This window comes from Oncorhynchus gorbuscha, unplaced genomic scaffold, assembly GCF_021184085.1.
Source record: "Oncorhynchus gorbuscha isolate QuinsamMale2020 ecotype Even-year unplaced genomic scaffold, OgorEven_v1.0 Un_scaffold_12529, whole genome shotgun sequence".
Classification (NCBI taxonomy): domain Eukaryota; kingdom Metazoa; phylum Chordata; class Actinopteri; order Salmoniformes; family Salmonidae; genus Oncorhynchus; species Oncorhynchus gorbuscha.
Genome location: NW_025754870.1, coordinates 1 through 8,501, shown reverse-complemented (window position 1 = coordinate 8,501; position 8,501 = coordinate 1). Strand labels below are relative to the sequence as shown.

The 8,501-nt window shown below is 51.6% G+C and overlaps 1 long non-coding RNA gene across 1 annotated transcript; it reads left to right on the top strand.

Annotated features, from left to right (window-relative positions):
• The first annotated feature begins 2,997 nt into the window (after nt 1-2,997).
• On the top strand, nt 2,998-5,728 carry LOC124030539. Its single transcript, XR_006837981.1, has 3 exons — nt 2,998-3,073; nt 3,181-3,285; nt 5,676-5,728. It is a non-coding gene; the product is annotated as an uncharacterized LOC124030539 (long non-coding RNA).
• Nucleotides 5,729-8,501: the final 2,773 nt, after the last annotated feature.

The window sequence follows — 8,501 nt, the reverse complement described above, 5'->3', positions numbered from 1 at the left end:
AGTGTCGCTTCGTTCAGTTACGTATTGCCTGAGGGGAGGGAGGTTGGTGCTATCTGTCTACTTTGAGGTGAGGGGAGGTTGGTGCTATCTGTCTACTTTGAGGAGGTGAGAGGAGGTTGGTGCTATCTGTCTACTGTGAGGTGAGGGGAGGGGAGGTTGGTGCTATCTGTCTACTGTGAGGTGAGGGAGGGGAGGTTGGTGCTATCTGTCTACTTTGAGGTGAGAGGAGGTTGGTGCTATCTGTCTACTTTGAGGTGAGGTGAGGGGAGGTTGGTGCTATCTGTCTACTGTGAGGTGAGGTGAGGGGAGGGGAGGTTGGTGCTATCTGTCTACTTTGAGGGGAGGGGAGGGGAGGTTGGTGCTATCTGTCTACTTTGAGGTGAGGGGAGGTTGGTGCTATCTGTCTACTTTGAGGGGAGGGGAGGGGAGGTTGGTGCTATCTGTCTACTTTGAGGGAGGTGAGGGGAGGTTGGTGCTGTCTGTCTACTTTGAGGGAGGGGAGGTTGGTGCTGTCTGTCTACTTTGAGAGGAGGGGAGGTTGGTGCTATCTGTCTACTTTGAGGTGAGGGGAGGTTGGTGCTATCTGTCTACTGTGAGGTGAGGGGAGGGAGGTTGGTGCTATCTGTCTACTGTGAGGTGAGGGGAGGTTGGTGCTATCTGTCTACTGTGAGGTGAGAGGAGATTGGTGCTATCTGTCTACTGTGAGATGAGGGGAGGGAGGTTGGTGCTGTCTGTCTACTGTGAGGTGAGGAGGGGAGGTTGGTGCTATCTGTCTACTGTGAGGTGAGGGAGGGGAGGTTGGTGCTATCTGTCTACTGTGAGGTGAGGGGAGGTTGGTGCTATCTGTCTACTGTGAGGTGAGGGGAGAGGAGGTTGGTGCTATCTGTCTACTGTGAGATGAGGTGAGAGGAGGTTGGTGCTATCTGTCTACTGTGAGGTGAGGGGAGGGGAGGTTGGTGCTATCTGTCTACTTTGAGGTGAGGGGAGGTTGGTGCTATCTGTCTACTTTGAGGTGAGAGGAGGTTGGTGCTATCTGTCTACTGTGAGGTGAGGGGAGGTTGGTGCTATCTGTCTACTGTGAGGTGAGGGGAGGGGAGGTTGGTGCTATCTGTCTACTGTGAGGTGAGGGGAGGTTGGTGCTATCTGTCTACTGTGAGGTGAGGGGAGGTTGGTGCTATCTGTCTACTTTGAGAGGAGGGAAGGTTGGTGCTATCTGTCTACTTTGAGGTGAGGGAGGGGAGTTGGTGCCATCTGTCTACTTTGGAGGGGAGGGAGGTTGGTGCTGTCTGTCTACTGTGAGGGAGGGGAGGTTGGAGGTTGTCTACTGTGAGGTGAGAGGGGAGGGAGGTTGGTGCTATCTGTCTACTGTGAGGTGAGGGGAGGGAGGTTGGTGCCATCTGTCTACTGTGAGGTGAGGGGAGGTTGGTGCTATCTGTCTACTGTGAGGTGAGGGAGGGGAGGTTGGTGCTATCTGTCTACTGTGAGATGAGGTGAGGGAGGTTGGTGCTATCTGTCTACTGTGAGGTGAGGGGAGGGGAGGTTGGTGCTTTATCTGTCTACTTTGAGGTGAGGGGAGGTTGGTGCTATCTGTCTACTTTGAGGTGAGAGGAGGTTGGTGCTATCTGTCTACTGTGAGGTGAGGGAGGGGAGGTTGGTGCTATCTGTCTACTGTGAGGTGAGGTGAGAGGAGGTTGGTGCTATCTGTCTACTGTGAGGTGAGGGGAGGGGAGGTTGGTGCTATCTGTCTACTTGGAGGGAGGGAGGTTGGTGCTATCTGTCTACTTTGAGGTGAGAGGAGGTTGGTGCTATCTGTCTACTTTGAGGTGAGAGGAGGTTGGTGCTATCTGTCTACTGTGAGGTGAGGGAGGAGGTTGGTGCTATCTGTCTACTGTGAGGTGAGAGGAGGTTGGTGCTATCTGTCTACTTTGAGGGTGAGGAGGTTGGTGCCATCTGTCTACTTTGGAGGTGAGGGAGGTTGGTGCTATCTGTCTACTGTGAGGTGAGGGAGGAGGTTGGTGCTATCTGTCTACTGTGAGGTGAGGGAGGTTGGGTGCTATCTGTCTACTTTGAGGTGAGGTGAGATTGGTGCTATCTGTCTACTGTGAGGTGAGGGGGAGGTTATGCTATCTAAATGCTATACAAGCATTTCGGCATTAACATCTGCTAACCATGTGTATGTTGTGATTTGATTTGATCTGTCTACTTTGAGGTGAGGGGAGGTGAGGGGAGGTTGGTGCTATCTGTTTGAAGATGATTTTGCCTGATAAACAGAGCGTTTCCTTCTTCTGACTGAGGGACACTACTTGTTCAGTTGTTCAGTCCTCAGTATGTGCACTGTACTTTAGGTTAACTACAGGTTGGGGTTTTGGTTGAAGGAGTTTGTGTCCACACCCTTTGGCTTCCCCTCTCTGTTGTGGTGTATTCAACTGAAATGTGTCTTCCTCATTTAAGCCCTCTGAATCAGAGAGGTGCGAGGGGGCATTTAACCCCTCTGAATCAGAGAGGTGCAGGGGGCTTTAATCAGGAACGGGTGGGTTAACTGCCTTGCTCAGAGGCAGAACAAAATATTTTTACCTTGTCAGCTTGGGGATTCGATCCAGCAACCTTACGGTTACTAGTCCAACGCTCTAACCACTAGGCTACCTGTGGTTTCCTCTATGTAAGTCTGTCTCTGTCTCTGTCTCTGTCTGCAGGTGACTCTTAGTCACAACAAGAGACAGTTTGTAGCCTCTAAGTAACTCTGTCTCTGTCTTGCAGGTGACACGACCTCTTAGTCACACCAAGAGACAGTTTGTAGCCTCTAAGTAACTCTGTCTCTGTCTCTGTCTCTGTCCTGCAGGTGACACGACCTCTTAGTCACACCAAGAGACAGTTTGTAGCCTCTAAGTAACTCTGTCTCTGTCTCTGTCCTGGAGTGTGACAGTTTAGTCACACCAAGAGACAGTTTGTAGCCTCTAAGTAACTCTGTCTCTGTCTCTGTCTCTGTCTCTGTCCTGCAGGTGACACGACCTCTTAGTCACACCAAGAGACAGTTTGATGTGGAGGAGGAGGGTGTTGACAAGCTGGCTCTGAGGTGAGTCTGTGTGTCTATGTGTCTGTGTGTGTTTCACAGAGCCAGGTCTACACACAAATAGAGAGTGTGTGTGTGTTGTGAGTCTGACTCTATCTCTCTGTATGCAGGGTTGACCTGTGGAATGCCAGTAACCTGAAGTTTGGGGATGAGTTCCTGGGAGGGGTCAGAGTTCCTCTGAGGGCCCTGGGACAGGCCGGGGTCCACGACGCATGGTGAGACATGACAACATGTCTGTCTGTCTGTCTGTCTGTCTGTCTGTCTGTCTGTCTGTCTGTCTGTCTGTCTGTCTGTCTGTCTGTCTGTCTGTCTGTCTGTCTGTCTGTCTGTCTGTCTGTCTGTCTGTCTGTCTGTCTGTCTGTCTGTCTGTCTGTCTGTGTCTCGTTCCACAACGCATGTTGAGACATGACAGTATCTCTCTTTTTTCACTCCTTACCTTTCTCTCTCCCTCTCTCTCCATCCTCCCCTCCTTCCTTCCTCTCTCTCTCTTTCTCTCTCCGTCCTCCCTCCTCTCTCCATCCTCCTCTCCCCCTCTCTCTCCGTCCTCCCATCATCTCTCTCTCCATCCTCCCCCTTCTCTCCATCCTCCCCCTTCTCTCCATCCTCCCCCTCCCCTCCTCTCCATCCTCTCCCCCTTCTCTCCCATCCTCCTCCATCCTCACCCCCATCTTCCTCCATCTCTCTCCATCCTCCTCTTTCTCTCCATCCTCCTTTTCCTCTCATCCTCCCTTCTCTCCTCCTTTCCTCTCCATCTCCTCTCTCTCATCCATCCTCCCTTTCTTCTCTTTCTTCCCATCCTCCTCTCTCCATCCTCCCCTCTCTCCAACCTCCTCCTCTTCATCCTCTCTCATCCTCCCCTCTCTCTCCCTCCATCCTCCTCCTTCTGTCTCTCTCCATCCTCCTCTCTCATCTCCATCCTCCCCCTCCTCCTCTCTCTCTCATCCTCCTCTCTCTCTCTCCATCCTCCTCTCTCTCTCCAACCTCCTCTCTCTCTCCTTTCATCCTCCTCCTCTCTCCATCCTCCCCTCCTCCTATCCTCCCATCCTCCCATCCTCTCTCTCTCTCTCTCTCTCTCTCTCTCCATCCTCCTCTCTCTCCATCCTCCCTCCTCTCTCTCTCCCATCCTTTCCTCCTCTCCTCCTCTCTCTCTCTCCATCCTCCCCTCATCTCTCTCTCCATCCTCCTCTCTCTCTCTCCCTCTCTCTCCATCCTCTCCTCCTCTCTCCTCTTCTCTCGCCATCCTCCCCTCCTCTCTCTCTCTCTCCATCCTCCCCTCCTCATCTCTCTCTCCATCCTCCTCTCTCTCTCTCTCCATCCTCCCCTCCTCTCTCTCTCTCCATCCTCTCCCTCCTCTTCTCCTCTCCTCTCCATCCTCCTCTCTCTCTCCATCCTCTCCTCCTCTCTCTCTCCATCATCCCCTCCTCTCATCTCTCTCTCCATCCTCTCCTCCTCTCCTCTTCTCTCTCACCATCCTCCCCCTCCTCTCTCTCTCTCTCCATCCTCACCTCCTCATCTCTCTCTCCATCCTCCTCTCTCTCTCTCTCCATCCTCCCCTCCTCTCTCTCTCTCCATCCTCTCCTCCCCTTCTCCTCTCACTCTCCATCCTCCTCTCTCTCTCCATCCTCCCCTCCTCCTCTCTCTCTCCATCCTCCTCTCTCTCTCTCTCCATCCTCCTCCTCTCTCTCTCTCTCCATCCTCTCCTCCTCTCCTCCTCTCTCTCTCCATCCTCTCCTCCTCTTCTCCTCTCCTCTCCATCCTCCTCTCTCTCTCCATCCTCCCTCCTCTCTCTCTCTCCATCCTCTCCTCCTCTTCTCTCTCTCTCTCCATCCTCTCCTCCTCTCCCTCTCCATCCTCTCCTCCTCTCTCTCTCTCCATCCTCCCCTCCTCCTCTCCTCTCCATCCTCCTCTCTCTCTCCATCCTCCCCTCTCTCTCTCTCTCCATCCTCTCCTCCTCTCTCTCTCCATCCTCCCCTCCTCTCTCTCTCCATCCTCTCCTCCTCTCTCTCTCCATCCTCCCCTCCTTCTCTCTCTCCATCCTCCCCTCCTCCTCTCTCTCTCCATCCTCCCCTCCTCCTCTCTCTCTCCATCCTCCTCTCTCTCTCTCTCCATCCCTCCCCTCCTCTCTCTCTCTCTCCATCCTCTCCTCCTCTCCTCCTCTCTCTCTCCATCCTCTCCTCCTCTTCTCCTCTCACTCTCCATCCTCCTCTCTCTCTCCATCCCTCCCTCCTCTCTCTCTCTCCATCCTCTCTCCTCCTCTTCTCCTCTCTCTCTCCATCCTCTCCTCCTCTCTCTCTCCATCCTCCCTCCTCTCTCTCTCTCTCCATCCTCCCCTCCTCCTCTCCTCTCCATCCTCCTCTCTCTCTCCATCCTCCCCTCCTCTCTCTCTCTCCATCCTCTCCCTCCCTCTCCTCTCTCTCTCCATCCTCCCCTCCTCCTCTCTCTCTCCATTTCTCCTTAAGTCCATCCTCTCCTCTCTCTCTCATCCTCCCCTCCTCTCTCTCTCTCCATCCTCTCCTCCTCTTCTCCTCTCTCTCTCCATCCTCTCCTCCCTCTCCCTCTCCATCCTCCCCTCCTCTCTCTCTCTCCATCCTCCCCTCCTCCCTAGGTACTTTCTGCAGCCCAGGGATAACGGAGGGAAGCCGGTGAAAGTGGATGAGTTAGGTTCTCTTCGTTTAAACATAGTTTACACTGAGGACCATGTGTTCCCCTCGGCCACTGCGGCCCTCTGGGGAGCCTGATGTTGACCTCGGCTAACGTAAAGGTGAGGGGGAGTGTACTGTAGATACCTAATGCCAAGGGGGTACTGTAGATACCTAATGTAAAGCAGAGGGGGTACTATGGGCTACCTAATGTAAAGGGGGTACTGTAGATACCTAATGTAAAAGGGGGGGGGTACTGTAGATACCTAATGTAAAGCAGAGGGGGTACTGTAGATACCTAATGTAAAGCAGAGGTGTACTGTAGATACCTTAATGTAAAGGGGGTACTGTAGATACCTAATGTAAAGAGGGAGGGTACTGTAGATACCTAATGTAAAGCTGGGGGAATGTAGATACCTAATGTAAAGGGGGTACTGTAGATACCTAATATAAAGGGGGTACTGTAGATACCTAATGTAAAGGGAGGTACTGTAGATACCTAATGTAAAGGGGGGTACTGTAGATACCTAATGTAAAGGGGGGTACTGTAGATACCTAATGTAAAGGGGGTACTGTAGATACCTAATGTAAAGGGAGTACTGTAGATACCTAATGTAAAGGGAGGTACTGTAGATACCTAATGTAAAGGGGGGTACTGTAGATACCTAATGTAAAGGGGGGTACTGTAGATACCTAATGTAAAGGGGGGTACTGTAGATACCTAATGTAAAGGGGGTACTGTAGATACCTAATGTAAAGGGAGGTACTGTAGATACCTAATGTAAAGGGGGGTACTGTAGATACCTAATGTAAAGGGGGTACTGTAGATACCTAATGTAAAGGGAGGTACTGTAGATACCTAATGTAAAGGGGGTACTGTAGATACCTAATGTAAAGGGGGGTACTGTAGATACCTAATGTAAAGGGGGTACTGTAGATACCTAATGTAAAGGAGGTACTGTAGATACCTAATGTAAAGGGGGTACTGTAGATACCTAATGTAAAGGGGGTACTGTAGATACCTAATGTAAAGGGGGTACTGTAGATACCTAATGTAAAGGGGAGGGTACTGTAGATACCTAATGTAAAGGGGGTACTGTAGATACCTAATGTAAAGGGGGTACTGTAGATACCTAATGTAAAGGGGGGGGTACTGTAGATACCTAATGTAAAGGGGGGTACTGTAGATACCTAATGTAAAGGGGGGTACTGTATATTGTTTTAATGTGTTTTCCTCCCAGCCGGTGTCGGCATCAGCCGCTCATATCCTCGGGGAGGTCTGCCGGGAGAAACAGGAAGCAGCGATCCCATTGGTCCGTCTGTTCCTTCACTATGGAAACATCCTGCCTTTCCTCAGTGCCGTCGCCCACGCAGAGGTCAACCGTACACAGTGAGAACACACACACACACACACACACACACACACACACACACACACACACACACACACACACACACACACACACACACACACACACACACACACACACACACACACACACACACACACATAGAGGTCAACCGCACACTGTGAGAACACACACACACAAATGCGCCCACGACTGACCACCAACCTAGACTCTGTACTGACCACCAACCTAGACTCAGTACTGACCACCAACACAGTACTGACCACCAACCTAGACTCAGTACTGACCACCAACCTAGACTCAGTACTGACCACCAACACAGTACTGACCACCAACCTAGACTCAGTACTGACCACCAACCTAGACTCAGTACTGACCACCAACCTAGACTCAGTACTGACCACCAACCTAGACTCAGTACTGACCACCAACACAGTACTGACCACCAACCTAGACTCAGTACTGACCACCAACACAGTACTGACCACCAACCTAGACTCAGTACTGACCACCAACCTAGACTCAGTACTGACCACCAACCTAGACTCAGTACTGACCACCAACCCAGTACTGACCACCAACCTAGACTCAGTACTGACCACCAACACAGACTCAGTACTGACCACCAACACAGTACTGACCACCAACACAGTACTGACCACCAACCTAGACTCAGTACTGACCACCAACACAGTACTGACCACCAACCTAGACTCAGTACTGACCACCAACACAGTACTGACCACCAACCTAGACTCAGTACTGACCACCAACCTAGACTCAGTACTGACCACCAACCTAGACTCAGTACTGACCACCAACCTAGACTCAGTACTGACCACCAACACAGTACTGACCACCAACCTAGACTCAGTACTGACCACCAACCTAGACTCAGTACTGACCACCAACCTAGACTCAGTACTGACCACCAACCTAGACTCAGTACTGACCACCAACACAGTACTGACCACCAACCTAGACTCAGTACTGACCACCAACCTAGACTCAGTACTGACCACCAACCTAGACTCAGTACTGACCACCAACCTAGACTCAGTCACTGACCTACAACCTAGACTCAGTACTGACCACCAACCTAGACTCAGTACTGACCACCAACACAGTACTGACCACCAACCTAGACTCAGTACTGACCACCAACCTAGACTCAGTACTGACCACCAACACAGTACTGACCACCAACACAGTACTGACCACCAACACAGTACTGACCACCAACCTAGACTCAGTACTGACCACCAACCTAGACTCAGTACTGACCACCAACCTAGACTCAGTACTGACCACCAACATGACACCAACACTGACCAACCTAGACTCAGTACTGACCACCAACCTAGACTCAGTACTGACCACCAACACAGTACTGACCACCAACCTAGACTCCAGTACTGACCA